Genomic DNA, 19,663 nt, shown 5'->3' with positions numbered 1-19,663 from the left:
CACATTTGTTTTTTGAAAACTTCTCGAATAGTGAGGAGCTGAAGCCCCTGACATTTTTGTCACATGATATTGACAGGCAGGACTACTTCTGAGTCACCGTAACTGATTATTAGTATACTATTCAGTGCCTACATTCACCTAATCTGGAGACCAGACCTATATACATGCAGGAATATCAAGTTTTTAATTTGTTGCTATAGCAGTTTCTATGAGCCCATCTTGCTGTTGACAGCCAAGCTCTTTAAATTAACAACACTGATCCATATGGGGCCATCACCTCTGAGAATCATAGTTGCTATGGTAAGCAACCAAGCTTGAGCCATCCCGTTTTAATGTGCACCTTTAATATTTTGTGAAATAGAACTGTGACTGGTGCAATACAGACTGCAAAGAGTCTTTGGATGGCAATGAGTTTTAATGCCCATCATCTTAGGATGGATTTGAGCTTTTGACTAGAAAGCAAAAGGCTACATATCCCATTACTGATTTGCTGAGCCATCTAGCTCTGAACCGAATACATGACAACAGAAGAGGTACATCTTCACACATCAAAAAGCTCTAAGATTCTGACATAAAGAATATAGAAATTACCAAATCAGACCATTAGTCCATTTAACTTGTTATCCAGTCTCTGCCAGTGGCTAGTATCTAATCCTTCAGAAAAAAGGCAAATAATATATATTTATAAGTCACTTAATATATCTAGTGAGTTATGAAGTTCTGTATGTGGTGGGAAAATAATTCCCTCCTGACATCTCTTAGTGTTACATGTAAAAGTTATTAATAGTGGTAATAAAATTATCCAGTTCCCTATCAAATTAAGTTACAGATCTTCAATAGGTAATCTTTCCATAATGTATTAAAGATTTAACCACACACGTTAGCTGACAGATATCACTGTGTTCTGTAGAATTACTGCTGTCCTTTGTCAAGGTGAGGCTTACTATAATCTGATATTTACTGTGCCTCTGCAGAAAGTAAAAATCTCATGGACAATTCGAGACTAGATACTGCCTTTGCCCCTAATCAAATAGCAGCAAACAACAAGTAAAGTATCATTGTAGTGTAAGCTCTCAGCTCCTTTCTCAGAGACAGTATAAAACTCATTAAGGATTCATTGCTTAACTAGATTGTGTTTGTGCTTCAACCATTAAATTGGCCTCACAGTAATCTATGTGGATAAGTTTATATATAGCACATATGAGAACTGACCGTACATCATTAGGCAGATCGCCTATATAAATTCATGTTAGAGTACATCTGCACTGCAAATGAAGGTGATATTGTACTGTGGGTAGATATACCAAGGCTAGTTTTAGTCTAGCTACCCTGGGTAACAATAGTAGTAGACTTGGCAACATGGTTTCAACACAGACTAGTTGACCTAGTACAAGCCTGCCAGGGACCCCGGATACATTCACAGGTTACTAGCCTGTGTTCAAGTCTGTGCCATGAAGCCTTTACTACTCATTTAAAAAAAACAACAAGGAGTCCAGTGGCACCTTAAAGACTAACAGATTTATTTGGGCATAAGCTTTCGTGGGTAAAAAACCTCACTTATTCAGATGCATGGAGTGAAAGTTACAGATGCAGGCATTTATTATATAATGACACATGAAGAGAAGGGAGTGGAGAATCAGTGTTGACAGAGCCAATTCGATCAGGGTGGATGTAGTCCACTCCCAATAATAAATGAGGAGGTGTCAATTCCAGAAAGGGCAAAGCTGCTTTTGTAATGAGCCAGCCAATCCCAGTCCCTATTCAAGTCCAAATTAACGGTGTCAAATTTGCAAATTAATTTTAGTTCTGCTGTTTCTCATTGAAGTCTGTTTCTGAAGTTTTTTTGTTCAATAGTTACTTTTAAATCTGTTATAGAATGTCCAGGGAGGTTCAAGTGTTCACATACTGGCTTTTGTATGTTACCACTCCTGATGTCCAATTTGTGTCCATTTATTCTTTTACATAGGAACTGTCCAGTTTGGCCAATGTACATGGCAAAGGGCCATTGCTGGCACATGATGGCATATATAACATTAGTAGACATGCAGGTGAATGAGCCCTGATGGTGTGGCTGATGTGGTTGGGTCCTCTGATGGTGTCGCTAGAGTAGATATGGGGACAGAGTAGGCAATGAGGTTTGCTACAGGGATTGGTTCCTGGGTTGGTGTTTCTGTGGTGTGGTGTGTAGTTGCTGGTGAGTATTTGCTTCAGGTTGGGGGGTTGTCTATAAGCGAGGACTGGCCTGCCTCCCAAGGTCTGTGAGAGTGAGGGATCATTTTCCAGGACAGGTTGTAGATCGTTGGGAGAGGTTTTAGCTGGGGGCTGTATGTGATGGCCAGTGGTGTTCTGTTATTTTCCTTGTTGGGCCTGTCCTGTAGTAGGTGATTTCTGGGTACCCGTCTCGATCTGTCAATCTGTTTCCTCACTTCCCCAGGTGAGTATTGTAGTTTTAAGAATGCTTGATAAAGATCTTGTAGTCATATGTGCAGGATCAAGGAAATGTCTCAGATCAAAGTTAGATTTAACTTCAGAAATATTTATAAAGTCATTCCTCCCCCTCCTCTAGGTTGCATATGTTCAATTCTAGTAAAGTAGGAACTGCTTTCCATAGGTCCTATGAAGACTGTTGCTGTAATTAAGTTATTACTGCCTTTTTGGACATGTTTGTGGAAGGTATCACGAGACTGTTGTTCTGACTAAGTGTGGTGGGGCGGCTGCCCCACCCGCATGTTAAAGGGAGCTGCAACAGGCCAGTGGGCCTGCGCAGACAAACAGCCCATAGGAAAAGGGCTTATTGGGAGCCAGTCAAGGCCCAGATTGGAGACAGCCAGTCAAGGCCAGGTTCAGCCATATAAAAAGGTTGCTCAGGGAGAGAGCAGGTACTCTGTGCCAGGCCTTCGATAGGGGAAGGTCTGTCTCCAGAGCTGGGAGACTAGCACCTGAGACAGCAGAAGGCAACTCCAGCCCGATGTCTGACAGGCTGCAGGCCCTGAGGGAAAGGGCCTAGCCAGTGCAAGGGGCCAAAGGGGAAGTGGCCCAGGGACGTGGACAGACGAAGGGAGAAAAGGAGGGCAGGACGGCTGCCACTAGATGGTCCCTGGGTTGGGACCCAGAGTAGTGGGTGGGCCTGGGTCCCCCCCTTCTGCCTTGCCTTACACCCGGCCAACAGGAGTGGCTGTCTTGGGCTGCACCAACCCCCTGCCAAGGGGGTGCAGTTGCCCACATTGGCCAGGGTGCAGAGAGACAGCTGATTGACCTGCCCCCAGAAGGGGGCGAGGATGGACTAAGGAGCACTGCCGGAGGGCAGTGGCCTGAAGAGGACGCCGCCGAGCGGGGAGCAACGCAAGTCCTGACATCAGTGAGGAAGAGACGATGGATGGGACACCACTGGCACAGGGCGCTCCCCATGAACTGAGCTTATTCCCGGAGGTAACCAGCAGGAGGTGCTGCGGTGGTGAGTCCCAACCGTCACACACCACCGAATTAATGTGCTTAGTGTGGCCGCATACATTTCGACTTTATACAACCTGTTTTTCAAATCCGAATTATATAAATTTGGATTAATCCCGTAGTGTAGACATACCCTAAGTCACGATGATGCAGAACTTGTCCTGAAAACCATGTACAGGATTCCTTGTGGTTATATCCACAATTCCCTGTAAATCTGTCCAATTGCCTTCATCTTAACAACTTTAGAGAATAATATGTTGTCCACTTACTGAGTGCTATACTTCTTTTCCTCACAAAGCACCAAAACATATTTGCTTGTGTGGGAAGGAAACTCAGATTCTGAGCTATTGTATCTCTGGAGTTCTGATAAGCTGTTTAGCAATTATCCTCCTGTCCTCCAGGCTTGTCTTTACAAATAGGAACTGGAATTTATGCTCTAATCAAATAACAGTGTCATTTTGAAAGTCTCATGATGCGTAAGAGAAAACATGTTGAGTACAGACATTTGTTGTGATCTGCCTTTCTAGAAAGATAATACCAGGATAAAACTGTGACTAATAAATAATTTTTCTTGGTTAGAGGATTCTGCCTTCAGAACCACATCCTATAGCAAAGGAAATACAGGTTATTTTAATTAGTTGGATGTTAATACAAGTGTAATGTTATTTTAACTTTGTAGACCAAAGACAAAAAAGTTTGAAGAGACAGGAAGGATACTCAAGGAAATGAGACTCCCCCTCCAGCTGCTTCTCATCTCCACGTATGACCACACTGCATATTACTTGCTTAGCAAGAGTCCTGTGCCTGGCTAAGCATAAAATCCAAAATATCCTTATTCTGCCATTCAGAAGTATGGTTCCAATAGGTAAATAGGCAAAGCACATTTGGCAGTTAATGCAAGTTTGGACTGAACTCCTATTCAATGCTCTGATTTCAAAATCCATGAACATCCTCATATATTGGAAGTTGTAATATAACTTTAAAAAACCCACACACCCAAAGCAATAATTAACAAGAGGGAGGTGGTTTCTAGTCTGCTTCAGATACTTTTCTATGCAAGTCTGACTTTATTTTTTTCTTAGTCTGGAGTATTTCTAATGTTCCCTGCTGGAAACCATTTATCAGTTTAATGAACAAATTCAAGGAAGACTAACCATAGGGGTGGAGGAGGGATGATATGATTCCTTTGTTGCTCACATAGTATAACTATCCAGCTTTCAGTAAATCTGACACCAAACATTAAATTAACTGAAATGAAAACCTCATTTTGAACTGTGCTTTCCCATACATACCAAACAGCCTGTGAAATGCCTTAGATTTTTATGTCCAAATCCATTAAACATACTGCAGAAAAAAAGGAAAGCAAACGGATGGTTGAATATATGCTCACAGAAAGCTTCCATACTTTGTTAACTTCATAGCTGAATTGATCCACGGGGTGCAAAGCACTGAGCATACTAAATGGCATGGCATAGCATAAGTGGAAATGGAACTGCACACCAAATGAAATAGGAATATTTGGAAGAACTTCAGCATGCAAGTTATTTTGTGTGGCTCCTGTACATCTAAGCACAGAGACGTTAAGCAATTACTGCTCATAGGAAGTCATTCTGTATTTAAAGGAATAGTGTTTCAGTATTGACAGTAGATTAGCAGTTCTCTCACTAGGCTGTGTTTTGTAATTACATGATTGTCTACACATGCATAGCCAGGCACATGTACACTGCATCATGAAATGTCATTTAAATATTGCACTCAACAATTTGCAATATGCATACACACCTCAACTTCAAGCCCTGAATAAGCTTAACATGCCCTCTTTTGATAAAGCACTAAGCACAACTATCTAAAGTCAGCAGGAGGAGGTTAATGGCAGTGAACTAGAATAAAACTAAATGTCACTACATCTTACTTTTCTATAAAACCTTCTAAGTAGATAAGACATGTTCAGAAAGCTGTAAAATGTGCCCTTTGCTTACAAGAAAAAGGTCAGTTCTGTGCTAACAAATTGTAATAGGTTAGTCATAAATGATCATATCAACTGAGATATGGTACCTTACACATACTTTAAATATTGTTACAACTACTTTAGTCAGAGAGATCCTGTTTTGCATAACACTGAGTACTTTGCATATTAAAATAATATGAATCAAGAAAATGAAAATTTGAAAAAAGGGAGAACCATCAATTTAGTACCATGAAACCTGTCCAACTAATCACCCGTAAGGCTGCCTCTGGCATAAGAGACTGACTCAACAAGTACCCAGACACACACAGTACAATCCTACTCAATGCACTTTAGAAGACCACATCCACTCAGCAACCTGTTTTTGTCAGTCTTTTGCGTGGTCACTTAAAAGAGGTTTCATTACCTGTTCAGATATTATCTGGAAGTAAAAGATCAAATTAATGAAAATACTTCATTCTGAATAATCTCCAGAGTATAAATTTGTCTAGACAAATACAGTGTGGATGGGAATAGGATAACACCCCACTTGATCAAAAAAATAAATAACTATACCTAAAATATGTTGCAAAAATACAGTAACAAACTCATGTTCTGGGGATGTTCTATTATACTAGAGAGAAATCAACATCTCAAGCAGGCAAGAGACACTGCATTGACAATTCTTATCAATGTCATACAAGATTTTTGTTGTATCTCCATTAAGGCTAGAATAATTTACATTAACAGTTTCCATTGTTGTGATCTATGTGTTTTTATTCAAGTAATTTCTATCAAATAAATAAAGCCAAGTATGCTTACTAGCAATATCTTTGGAGGAAGTGGAAATGTTAATACACATTCCACTCGCAATTACTTGCTTATACTTCTTTTGAGTGGGGAATTTTAATGAGAGCTATCTGGTAGCTAATTGTTTAATTACAAACAAGACAATATGCCGCAATTAAAAAAAGCATGTGTGACAGGGTGAGGTCTTGCACCTGTCTACACAGACAATTCAGAGGCCTTCAGTTGTTAAACACCACCATGTAGTTTACTTGCATTGCTCTTCACACCACCTTACTGATCCATACACCACATCAGTTGCAGAATGTGTTTTGCCTAAGCCCTCTACCAAGGAGAGACAAGAGATTTTCTTGATTCTGGCTGTCCTAGACTGCCTTTCTCCCCAGCACTGTCTCTCTACTCTTTGCATTAATGGGTAATTAGCTCTTTAATCCTCCCCAGCCCATTCTAATCTGCTAATTAGGCACAGTCAGGTCCACAGGAGGAGGGGAAAGGGAGGAGTTAATTAGCATTTAAGTGATCAGTGTGGTCTCAACTGTTGGTTCCCAGCACTCTCACAGCCTGAGATAGCAAAGACACAACAACAACAACAAAATCTAGTCCTCCATCTATTTTGGTCTTTGCTTTCCAGAGGGGTGGCAAACCTTCTTGCCTAAGTAAGAGCCAAAGAAGATAGCACTACCTGTGTTGTCCCTGCTCTGTGCTAAGAGAATCCCAGCCTCTTGGGGTGAAATCCAGGGTCCCCTGAGGTCAATGGCAAAACTTCACCCCAAGACTGTAAATTTGGCACTTTCCACTAATGTTAATATTCATTTAAGCCTTTTAATATACTGATCAGGGGGACTAACGAGCATTTCATAACAGTTTCTCACAATGAGGCAGTACATAATACAGTCATCGGTGACAGGATAATCATGTTACCCACATTATAAAACACAATCACCCGCCACATCATTAATTGCGATGTTTACATGCTACCTAGTTTAAAAGTCACCAGTTTGGAAACCACCATAAGGATGATGCATGTTAATGAAATGTTAACACTGTTTTGTTGAGGGCCATATAGCTATACTGTCTTATCTAACAGATAATCACACTAACTCTTACAAGATAGTAATCACATCTCTGTTCCCTGATTATAGCCTATCAAAGAACTCCCCCTCTCCATTCAAATTGAAATACTTACCTTTGAACTGTCTTTTTGGAATGGCATTTCTTATTGTAGCTCTTATGTTGCAAGTCTGCTAGGGCAGCACCTTGAGCTGCCTGGCAATCTGTGCTTAGCATACCTAGCACTCCTATGAGGTAATAGCCGTAGCTCTTTTCATTTATAGCGTAATCATTTAAAAAAAATATGAAAAAGCTAAAGTAGTTATTGGCTCTTGTGTTCCTTTTTTTTAAACTCCACTTTTATGTCCTTTCTGTCAAAGCACATTTTGGGTATAGAGAATATATTGGTTTTTTTATCTGTACAATTACATTTTACATAATATATTCAGCTGACATCTGCACTTCACCACTAGTAATGATAGAAAGATGCTCTGTAATGTTCACTTGTTCTGTAATGAATTGTATATTTCATGAATCATAGAAAATACAGTTCTTATAAGCAGTCATAAAATGCAGGTGGCTAAAGTAGTAAAATGCAATAACACGGAGGCTATCATTTTCTATTTCATTGTAGGATTAGTTAAGGAGCCAGAGAAAGGAAAAAATAATATACATACAATACATTTTTTTTCTGATTTTCAGGGCACCTTTATCTTATTGTAGCAGTTTGTAATTATGCATGGAAAATTACTCAACTGCAGCAACAAAATTGTTCACCTTCTACAGAGTCATGGCCAAAATCAAACTATAGCTATAATAACAATGGCAATTTTAACAAAAATTTTAATTTTAATATTAGTGGTTTGGGTTCCCACTTTTTAAAAGTTAAGTACATAGTCTTAATCTCAGATTTCTCTATAGTTGATCTAACCTCAGAATGTTCAGAGCTTAGATCCTTTTACAACACTTCTGAAAGCTTCCTTCTACCAAAAATACTCTGCTTTTTTCAAATTCCTAATTTCTCTGACCTCATAACTCCATTTCTATATTTCCATAACATCAATCTTTCACATTGTAAAACAAACACACACAATCAGCCTACCTTCTGACCCAAATTGTATTATTGCCAAGAGGCAAATTTGAATTTTTTTCTGAGAAATATTGTCATTCAGCCAACAATTTTGTGGTAAAATGACATTTTTCCATTGTGAAAACTGCCTTTCATTCTAACAAAAATTATATATATAGAATAGCCACACTAACTTTTCTTATAACTTTTTATATATAAAGAAAAGTTAGTATGGCTATTCTACAATAATCCTAAGGGTCATGGCACATAGCCCATTCATACCATGGACATTTTCCTTCATAATCATTGCTGCAACTCTTTAAGGCCTTTCTGTGTTAAATATAGGCCTTGTCCACACTGGTGGTGGCATGGAGGCGTAGCTCCATGCGCCAGTGAAATGCTCTGGCAGGGAAGAAGCAGCTAGGAAAGGCTCTGGCAGCCTGTGATGTTGGAGCCTTTCCCCACCGGATGGAGCTGCTGGAGGCCTTCCCCCTGCCAGAGTCTTTCCTCATGGTGGAAAGTCTTTCCTCCAGCACCTTCCTGCATGAGGGAAAAGCTTTAGCTGCAATGTGGTGCTGGGGCCTTTCCCTGCTGCTCCCCGCTTCCAGAGCCTTTTCTCACTGCCGAGTTCTTTCATTGCAGTGGGGAAAGCCTCTGGCAGCAGGAAACTACACTGCTAAAAGAACCAGTGTAGATGGGGGAAGCACTGCTTGGGCCTGTAGAGAGCTGTACATACTCTAAGGCGCTGGTGTGTCTTTATCCTACTCACTTAAGCAATGTCTTACCCTCTGCACGGCTATTTATACTCATGGTAAGGGGACATGCAGTTTATGTACTTTGCACATCATCATAATCAATCTGCAGTGGAGACCTGCCGTGAGTCAGTATATAGTTACATTCATCATGTACAGAATTATATTTATCTGGCTAAACTGTACTAGCAAATGTCATCTTCGCAGACTCCTCCATCTTCAGTAGCATTATTTGATTGCTGATAGCTTTGATCAGCAATCTTTGGAAAGGTACGCAGGAGAAGATCATCAGTGGGGCAGCCTTTAGACAGCAACAGGCAGCCTGTCTGATTTTTCTCCCCCTACTGCTGTTGGAGCTAGAGTGAAGTCCAGCAGAACCCACTGGTGGTGGGCTTGATGGAAGTTTTATTCACTCCCTTCTCCCCTTTTCACTGACTTGTTTTAATACTTTTCCCCATTGTCTGCCTTCATTGTCCCTGTGTGTGCAGTATTATATAGATTGCCTTCCAGCAGAGGCAGGACATTCTGTTCCCATCCTGTCACAAGGTTGGACTCACCGCTGTGGCACCTCCTGCTGGTCGTCTCGGGAATTAGCTCTCTCAGCCTTGGAGCACCCTCTGCAGGTCAGTGATCCACCTTGCCACTTCTGGCCCCTGTGTCCCTCCTGGACCCGATGCCCTGTTGTCTGGGGTGCTGCCCCTGGCAGTAACCCCTCACTGCTCTGGGTCTCCCCCTCCCAGGGGAACCCCTCACGCACTATCCCCACTTTGCCTCAGTGTAAGGCTACTGCCAGTCACCAACTAGCCCCACTCCCTGGGCAGACTGCAGTGTAAGCCACTCCTCATCATCAAGGTTGGGTTTGGACCTGCTGCCTACCCCTGGGCTGCTCTCTGAACCCCCAGTACCTTGCCTTTTGCTAGGCCGCAGCCTGGGGCTTTCCAGGCTGGAGTTCCCCGGCTCCACTGCCTTTCTCCAGCCCTGCTCCACTCAGGTACCCTGTCTCTAGCTCCCTGTAGCCAAGCCCATCTCCCTTTGCAAGCAGAGAGTGACTTCCTCTGGGCTGCTGGCTCACAGCCTTTTACAGAGACCAGCTGGGCCTGATTGGGGCATAGCCCAGCTGTGGCTACTTCCCCAGTCAGCCTAGCTTTTCCCTGCCACAGCCCTTTCCCTGGCTGTTTTAAGCCCTTCAGGGCAGGAGCGGGGTAACCACCCACTACACACCCCTGTTGCTCTCTACTCATCCGTTGGCTGGTTTGTATTCCCCAATGGCAAGAAGACTAGTATAATTTAGATGTAAGAATCTTTAAAGGTGCTATGCCTCCTGCATTTTGCTCTGGGATGTAGCTGACTGTTTCTATAGTTCAGAAAGAATTTTTTTGTAGCATGGCTGGTGTTTTAGAAGGTTTTTGATTTCCCTTGAGCATCCCATACTGTATCAACTGGCCTGTCAATCAGCATGGTTAGGGGTTAATTTGTGGAAAACCAAGTAGAGTATGTATTAATCATTCAGTTTTGTCAAACATGTCAAGAAAATGTGGGTGGGGGAAGGTTCAGCTTTGGAACTAAAATGTCTCTCTATCATTTTTGCAAAACTATTTTCCTTTTTCCAAAAAGCTGTAATGAACAGGTTGTGATTTCAATGAATGTTAATTTGCTCTTGATAAAATAGCTTGTATGATTAAGGTTTAGCCAATGGCTTGGTTGCAAACTGATTCCTGTGGGTAATTGCCTCCAGGGCTGCCCGGGGGGGGAGGGGGAGGGCAAGTGGGGCAATTTTCCCCAGGCCCTCACAAGAATGTCGGAGGCTCCTCCCCACCTCCGCCTTCCCCCATCCCCCGGCGTCTCAGCGCGCCGCATCCAGGAGCTGCCCTGGACAGCACTGCATCGGCGCGGCTCGAGTGGGGCCTGAGGTCCTCCCGCTCGGAGCCGCGTGGTCAGGGGTGGGGCTGCGAGCTCCGGTGGGCCGAGCGGCAGGAGCTCCTAGACACAGCTCGCAGAGAAGGGGGAGGCGGCATGGGAGGCGGCATCGGAGGCCCCTCTGAGCCGGGCACCTCCCAACCCCATCCCCCCCAGCCCTGACCCCCAGCCCCTTTGAGCCAGGCACCCCCCGACCCCATGTCCCCCACAGCCCTGACCCCCAGCTCTGAGCCCAGCCCCTCTGAGCCGGGCACCCCCCGACCCCATCACCCCCCCAGCCCTGGGCAACAGTTGCACCACCCCCAGGCAGCGACAGCCCATTGGCACCAACCATCACCATCACCCAGTGACAGCCCATTATGTAATTGCAAATGTATACATACCATTAAAGCATTTAATGTTTTTAAATAATGTATTTCGTGTATTTTCAAATTATTAAAAATTAATTTTTGAATTTCACTGGTTATTTTTTACATTTCCAAATACATGTTACTAGAGTATTGCAACTTTTTTTTATGGAAGGGGCCCCCGAAATTGCTTTGCCCCAGGCCCCCTGAATCCTCTGGGCAGCCCTGATTGCCTCTTATGACTTGGCATGTTAGCCACATGTTGTTTATATTGCTTGACTGTGTGATCTCATTTTAACGAAGATGCTGACTGTAAGCTCTTTGGGACAAGGAGCATCTTTTTGTTCTGTGTTTGTACACCTAGCACAACGGGGTCCTGGTCCATGTCTGGAGATCTTGCGCATTTTAACAGTACAACAATACATGTCTGCTTAGGAGTTGTCCCATTGACTGTTTTCAAGTTACCTCCAAACCTTCATAATCTGACAAATTTAAGTTGCAAGAAAAACATTTTTTTTTTTTTAAACAATGGCTTTCTGGAGTGAAGGCTCATCGCTATTTGAGCTAGTATTCATGACATACTCTTTCAAATGCAATCCTATAGATAAAATAAAACAATTTCTTTTCCCTGAGCGTTCTCAAGCAAATAAAAAGGAGTTATGAATACCAAAAGCTAATTTGTTTGCAAGACTATGCCACAAGTATTTTTTGTCATTCAGCTGGACTCATGCCTAAGCAGATACCAAAATCCAGGGCCTTCTAGCCAGAAAAGCATGATTTCATCCTTTCTAGAATAATGAATTTCTTACAATTCTAGTGGTCTAACCATTTGTTCAATGTTAAGATAGTGCAAGTGAGAAAAGAAAAACACTTAGTCTCACATGTGAGCTTAGATTTTTCAAAGGAGTATTCAGCTATGATACTCACACCACTTAGCTATTATCCTAACACCGCAGCAAAATTCTGCAATTTGAAAAAGAGTGAGCATACAGCATTATTGAGAGATTAGAGATAAAACACATATTCCTAACCTCTCTCTGAACAGGTACATGATACGTGACCAAAGGACATAACTTGATGGAGCACATCCTCTCCTACACCCAATAAAACCCCCAATAGAACCTACACATTTCCCTCGAACACGCACATCACCCACATACAGTTTTGGAACTGACTTGACAATACTGTAGGATGTTCAATTAGGTGTAAAAGAATAGTCACTACACTTCTGTCCAGTGGAAATACTTGAAGGAGTAACAAAAGTGTGGCCTGCCACCCCCTTGTATACTTGAGTCTGGCAAGGATCAATGTACTGAATACTCTGTGCTATTAATAGGCCTGTTAAAATGAACCTTATGTTTACTACTATGAGCAAGCTTAAATTTTATATCCTCACTTCATAGCAACTCCAGGGTATATAAAATTAGCTCACTATCAGGCTCTGCTTGCCTTATTATTACACAAAAATAATGCATCGTACATTAAGGTAGCAAATTGTTGAATACCTTCTTAGCAAATCTGCCCAAATATTAGCATTTTCATTTTATAAGGTCATTTTGACAAAGTCTGCTTGGCTGAAATAGACAGCCTGAAGCACCAGGGCCATTGCACTTTCATTGCAATACAATCACTTAAATTGAAATATGTTGCAGTCTTTCTAATTAAAAAGCTTGAGAACTTGAAGCCATAAAGGTATTTAATTGATTTTTTTTCAAACAAAATGTATTCGTTAGACTGTTGAATATGGACTTTTCTTACAATAACTGAAAGGGCAGTTTAGTCTGTGCAGTGGTACAGTTTTAAATAGATTGATTGCAGATAGTGAAAATAGAGGGTCTGCTAGTGTTGCGGGGGAGGGGTATGTGCCACTTCTCTTCTACACCATTGTTTTGTGGTTGTAGAAAAGCAGTGATTATTACTGCTTCGCTGAATATAATACATAGCTGAGAACACATGATCAGCTTTTGAATTCCATGTGTATTTTATGATTTTCAACAGGAAACCTATTTATTTATTTATTGTTTATGCAATTGTCACTAAGATTGTTTACCAGGATGAATCATTAGGAAATCATACCACATAAAAAGAAAGTGGTACAAAATTTGGAGGTTTAAATTTATAGGACTGAATGAAACTGCATGTGCATATATTTTTGGTTGATGTAGATTTGCACCATGACTTTTTAATCTTATTATATCTTGAAACTCATCACAAATCATTGTATTACCCAGTTTCCAGCCAAAACTATTCCATGTGTTTGCATTTTGGTATGCAAGTTTCAAGGGCTTCCAATAAGTGTATTCTAAAAAAGTATATTAGTCCCACTTTAGTTAAAATAGAGTCTTGTCTGAACTGCACATAATAATATTGTTATTGATATGTGTTAGTAAGGAAAGTCAGTGAAGCTTCGCTGATCTTGAATATCTATAGAGCATTTGGTCTCAGAACAGTACCAGTCCTAATAACAGTCAACAGATAGAGTTAAGAATTTACAGCTCAAGATTTTTCTGTGTATCATACTTCTTTTTTGAAGCAATTTGTTCAAGGAAGATTGTTGAGATAGAGGAGTGGAAGGAGAAGAGATGTGTCAAATTGTTCAGCAGTAATTTGAAAACTGTGGGAACCAACGAGTTCATTATTCCAACTACTTAAAAGGGTAGTTGGATTTGTACCTCACATTAACAAAAAATAATTTGGACTTCAACTATTTGTCAGTCAAAGTTTCTAAGCAAGAGGTAGTATGAACACCCACAAAAATTAAGCAAATTAAATATAGTAGATAAAGCTGGACTCCTGGCCTCTGCTGAGTCAGCCACATACGCCAAAACCATGAAAAAAAATATTTTACAAATGAAAGTGAAATGAGAGTAATGATTGTGAGGATGAAAAGATGGACGGTTACTACAGCCACTAGATATTAAGTTATTTAGTATGACCAGAACTATTTCCAGTGTTTCATACAAAAGGCTTGGGCATCACTAGCTAAAGCAAGAATCGATGTAATGAGTTCTTGATATTGGTTGGGCCTTTAAGAAATTAATAGTAACAAACTCATATTAACATGACTTATCTATTGGAAGACATGGCAATGATCCTTCTCTTCCCCCCCTCCCCACTCCCCCCACACATCCTTTGGGGCTCTAAGAGCCTGTTCATTAGCAACTACCATCACCACACCCTACTATTCTAACCCAAACTCCTTTATGAGGACTCAGCTTAATCACCGAGGTCATTGTTGAGCAAGACCTCCCCACTATAGATGTTAAGAATGCTACCTCAATAGCAATCATTGGGTCTTCCAGCCAGAGAAGCAAAACAAGGACCTGAAACCCAATAAAACTTTTTTATGGCAGTATGGCTCATTAACACTAGTTTGCCAGTTCAGCCCACACATTACCAAGAGTGGGACCTAGAGCCTCTGGCCATATTATCTGTAAAATAAATGCACTTTTAATAAGTGTTATAATATAACAGTAGATCAAGCTCTTCTCCTTTAAAATGTGTGTGTCTTGGAGTTGCATCTATTACATAGCAGTGGGAGACAACATTCGATGCTGTTGGTATATCAATTAGTGTTGATACCAAAAGCAAAGTTTTCAAAGTGGAGTTCAACAAGGGTTTCTGCAAATATTCAGGTACCTATTTGCACCTACACATGGATAGTTAAGTTATTACCATCTGATATGCCTTGCAAACTTAGGGATTTGCATAATCTTTTTGCATCTATCCTGGTTGAGACTTTGGCCTAAAATCTCTGCCCCTAAGTGTTCAATATGACTATTGATAGAGGCCATTAAAAATTCAGAATCTGCCAAAACTTACCACATGTTGGTAACTAATCCGACAAAAAAAAAATATAAACACACTACAATTTAGTAACTGCTGGCCAATGTTGATTTTTCAAAGGAATGCCCAAAATGTTACATTTCAGCTTTACAAGTGCTTTTTTCCAGTACAATGTCTGTTTGCTTCCAAATAAACCAGAACAGTCAGTTAAGAACTATGAGCACATTGACCCATTGTAGGATTTACCATGTTGCAGAATGTTTAGGAGCTTCAATAAAGTTGTTACAAGAGCTCAAAAAGTGCTTTTTCAAGAGCAGCCATTTTTGAAATGAACACTAAATATTACCACCACTAGTGTAATCTTTTATGCTGTATTGGGTTCAAACTCTCTCCATTCATATGATAAGTCATGTTACAAGACATTTTAATGCTTGGAGATTTGTGGTCTTAATTGTATTGTTAAGTTCCCAGACTTGTATTTAAAATTTATCTCAAGATTTTCAAGCTTCTTAAACTCAATTTTTGAAATACATTTTATTGAACTCCTTGCTGGAGCAGCCCCTAAGACCAAACAAGGAGCTGGGCTCTAATGAATGTAATATGTCAATATTCATGGGGAAATTGGGTCCAAGAACTTGCAAGTTCAGGAAGAGTATTTGAACAGCCTTTTCCTTTGGAATGACAAGATATTTTTCTTTCTTCAAACCTAATGTATTGGGCGCTCTTATTTGGCCTCCTGAACATTCAATCTCCATGCTTCAGAAAGATTATTTTGTAAGTTTTAGTTGCACAACATGGATGAGTTCAAAACTAAGCTGATTTTATTTGAAAAAAAAAATCTTTTAAAATCACTGAAAAATAACAAATGTTGAGTAAAATGAACGGGACTACAAACAGTAAAGCTTCCCCAATTCCAACTTTAACCCCATTTTAAGTGTACCCTAGGGTGAATGATGTGTATATATAACTCAATGCAATGGAAATAATCTTGCAAATAAGGACATGAAACGAAGGAAGCTTTAAGATAGATGTTTAAATATCTTTATAAATGGGGATCATCCACCCCATTTCATTGGAATCACCGTATAAAAGCTGCAATACCAATGAAATATGAAATGCTTTAACTGAAATCATTGACTGTCATTACGATAAGGGTTTCTCATTGGAATAAAATAGGATTCTGTCTGTGCCCATATGATTGCAGCAGTGCTATTACACAGTTGTCTCAGGGAAATTGCTGAACATTTATACAGTTGTCATGATCTCCATATAAATGTATGAAGTACTGCTGACACCACTATGCAACTCCTATCTTAATCTGTGATGTCTGAAACTGTATATCTGACTCTGGATATATTTGAACTCAGTGCATTAACCATTTCCTTTGAAGACATTAATGTCTGATGATCAAAACATATTTACTTCTAACCAATAATCCCTGGATCACTGACCTGAGACACTGATACAGCTTTTCCAGAGCCATCATCGTGCATCATGTAGTTGTGAATTTCAGCAATAAGGAGCTATGATAGGAATAGCCTAGAGGAGGAGAAGTAGCATCAGTTTCATTTGTCTCTACCTTTCTCTCTCTACCCAAACACTCAAATGCTTTCACCATTTCATTTTACTTTTGTACATAGATAATCAAAATGGAGTAGCTAGGAATGTGAACTCCTGCTACCCAAAAGGTAGTGTGTATGGGGCATACAACTGGATTAATTTATTCTCAGAAATACTTGGAATGTTAAATTGCTGTGATGTAAGATATTAAACCCATAAGTTAATGCCACTCTTGCTTCATTAACGAGACACTGAGGTTAAACTACCTTGAAAAGTTACTCTCTACCTTGACTTGAGGGAAGAATTCCACTGTACTTACTGGAGAAATGAAATCAATAATTTTTCCTATCTACAGCTCCCTCCTTTACCCTTACCTGTCCACTCTGTAATTTGTTGCAAATATCTGAGATCTTCCTTGATGGTAAACTAGAGTTAGTCTTTCATAGAGCAAAAGCCATTGCCCACACTCCAATGCCATCACTTAAATACCACATGAGAATGATGGAGAACATGTCCACTGTTTACTGCTCCTCGTATGCATCAGAAGCGTTGCACAGCATACAGAGTAAAGGAGGCTTCTGTTATATTGTAGCAGATATTTGTTGTGCTGTACATTACTCCTATTTTAAAGCAAAGTTTAAAAGTCTATTCAATATTTAAATTAATATACAGTAATTGTTTCTTCAGTCATCACCCATTTTATTTGAACATTCAGTCTCTCTATAGTGGTTTAATATTTAGAATACCTAGAATATGAACAAAATTTAATAACTTTGCCTTAAACAGTATCAGATGTTTAACATAAGCAGTTATCAATATGACTGGCAAACCTTATGTTCCTTTATTCTTTTAAAACATTTAAAAAGGAGCAGAATAGAAGAGCCAAATTACATGCAAATGTAACAAAGCTAATGGCATTCTGAGCAGTATCATTTTTATATTTGATACCTTAATTATTTACATTTGTTATGTTAGTGTTACTAACGTTTTCATCTCTTAATTTCCCTGTTACTATTCAAGAGTAGAAAAATTAAAAAAGCAAACAAAAAACCCAGAGCTGTGAAAGTACAGAAGCTTGCAGATTTTGCTAGTAGAGCTGAGAAATAAAAACACAGGAGAATTAAAATACAGGGGACTCCACTGAATTAAACAGGAGTTTTGACACTGACTACAAACAGGGCCAATATTTCACTTGTAAGTTCCAACAGCTTCATCAACTGACTTTGGAAGCTCAACAAATTCATTCTTGAGGCGGTTATAAGACTTCTGGAGAAAAGCTCCAGGAACCATGAGATGTGCTGATATTGTAGTAATGTTTGAAATATTATTCAAAAATATTTTGAAAAAATGGACAGCAAAACAGCAGTTAAAGCAGTCTATGAAAACAGGACTCACGCCTACATTATAACCATGAGTTTGTGTGCATGCCTGTCCTTTATCTCCACCATTTTTTTTTAGTTAAGAGGCTAAATTTTGTCTGCACAAAGGTGTACCAATCACCTATAGCAATTCAGTTCAAGTACTACTTTATTTTAATTACTTTTAATACATGAACACTGCTGCCATAATGTGTAACAGAGAACCATTCCAAGAAAAAATAATAAAGTAGCTATTTCTATATTTCAACCCAGATTTTGGTTCACTAAAGAGCCTTAGGATAGGTTTACACTGCAGCTGGGGGTATGTCTACACTATTCGCTGGATCAGTGGGCAGCGATCGATCCAGTGGGGGTCGATTTATCACATCTAGTCTAGATGTGATAAATCGATCCCCGAGCGCTCTCCCATCAACTCATGTACTCCACCGCCTCGAGAGACGCAGGCGGAGTCTATGGGGGAGCGGCAGCAGTCAACTCACCGCGGTGAAGACACCATGATAAATCAATCTAGGTATGTCAACTTCATCTACGTTATTTACATAGCTGAAGTTGCTTAACTTAGATCGATTCCCTGCTCTCCCCTCCTCCCCCCCCCCGCCAGTGTAGACTAGGTCTGGGAGTGTGCTTCCTAGCTCGGGTAGACAGACTTGTGCTAGCTCTGCTCAAGTTAGCATGTTAAAAATAGCAGGCTAGCCAGGGGTAGCATGGCAGCAACTCCGGTTAGCCTCCTGAGTACAAACCCACCCAGACTCCCTGGATATGTATTTGGGCAAATAACCCCAGTAGCTGCCCTAGGTGAAGCAGAGCTAATGCATATCTGTCTACCTGAGCTTGGAAGCATGGTCTCAGTTGCAGTGTAAATGTATCCTCAGTAACATGTATGATCCATAATATGTTATTCATACAATTAGGTAATCAGATACCATAATTAATGGGTATGATATTAAAACCTAGATATAGTCCCTCCATATCAATATTTATTCACTAGAGATTAAATGAAGAAAAAAAAACCTGTATGAATTGAATGAATCCCCCAGACTGTATTTTGCCAAATGGCTGTGAAGCCTGTGAAATAATCCATTATAGCAGCACATGCTCTGGGCCTCCCTAAGGCAAAATAGATTTAATCCTCTTTATAAATTTATTTTCTATGGACAAAATATAAATTGTAGTAGACGAGATTAAAATGCCACATAAAATATTATCGTCCTTTAAAGTACTGTAATTTCAATATGGTATGGGGTTTGCTTTAATTATTTTAGGATTTACTGTGTCTGTATAATGTCTCCGAGATATGCCTGCTTAATGTAGTAAACATCACTGATCAACTTAAAACATGTATCATTGTCGTACAATATTGCTGGAACTGCAACCAGCTAAAAGATCATATTGCTAGATCACTAAAAATGATATATGTTCAACACTCTCATAAGGTTGATCTAAAAATCACAACAAGCATGAAGATCTTGGCAGTGTATACTCCAGATTGTGTTCCCAGTGGATCTGAACACTTCCGGTGGAAGAGAAGAATGAGAAGAAAACACATCAAATATTTTTGCTTTGTGAAAAATTGTTTTTACACACAAGCATTGTTTGCCACC

This window comes from Chrysemys picta, chromosome 9 (genome assembly GCF_011386835.1).
Source record: "Chrysemys picta bellii isolate R12L10 chromosome 9, ASM1138683v2, whole genome shotgun sequence".
Lineage (NCBI taxonomy): Eukaryota > Metazoa > Chordata > Testudines > Emydidae > Chrysemys > Chrysemys picta.
Note: the sequence above shows the minus strand (reverse complement) of the source record.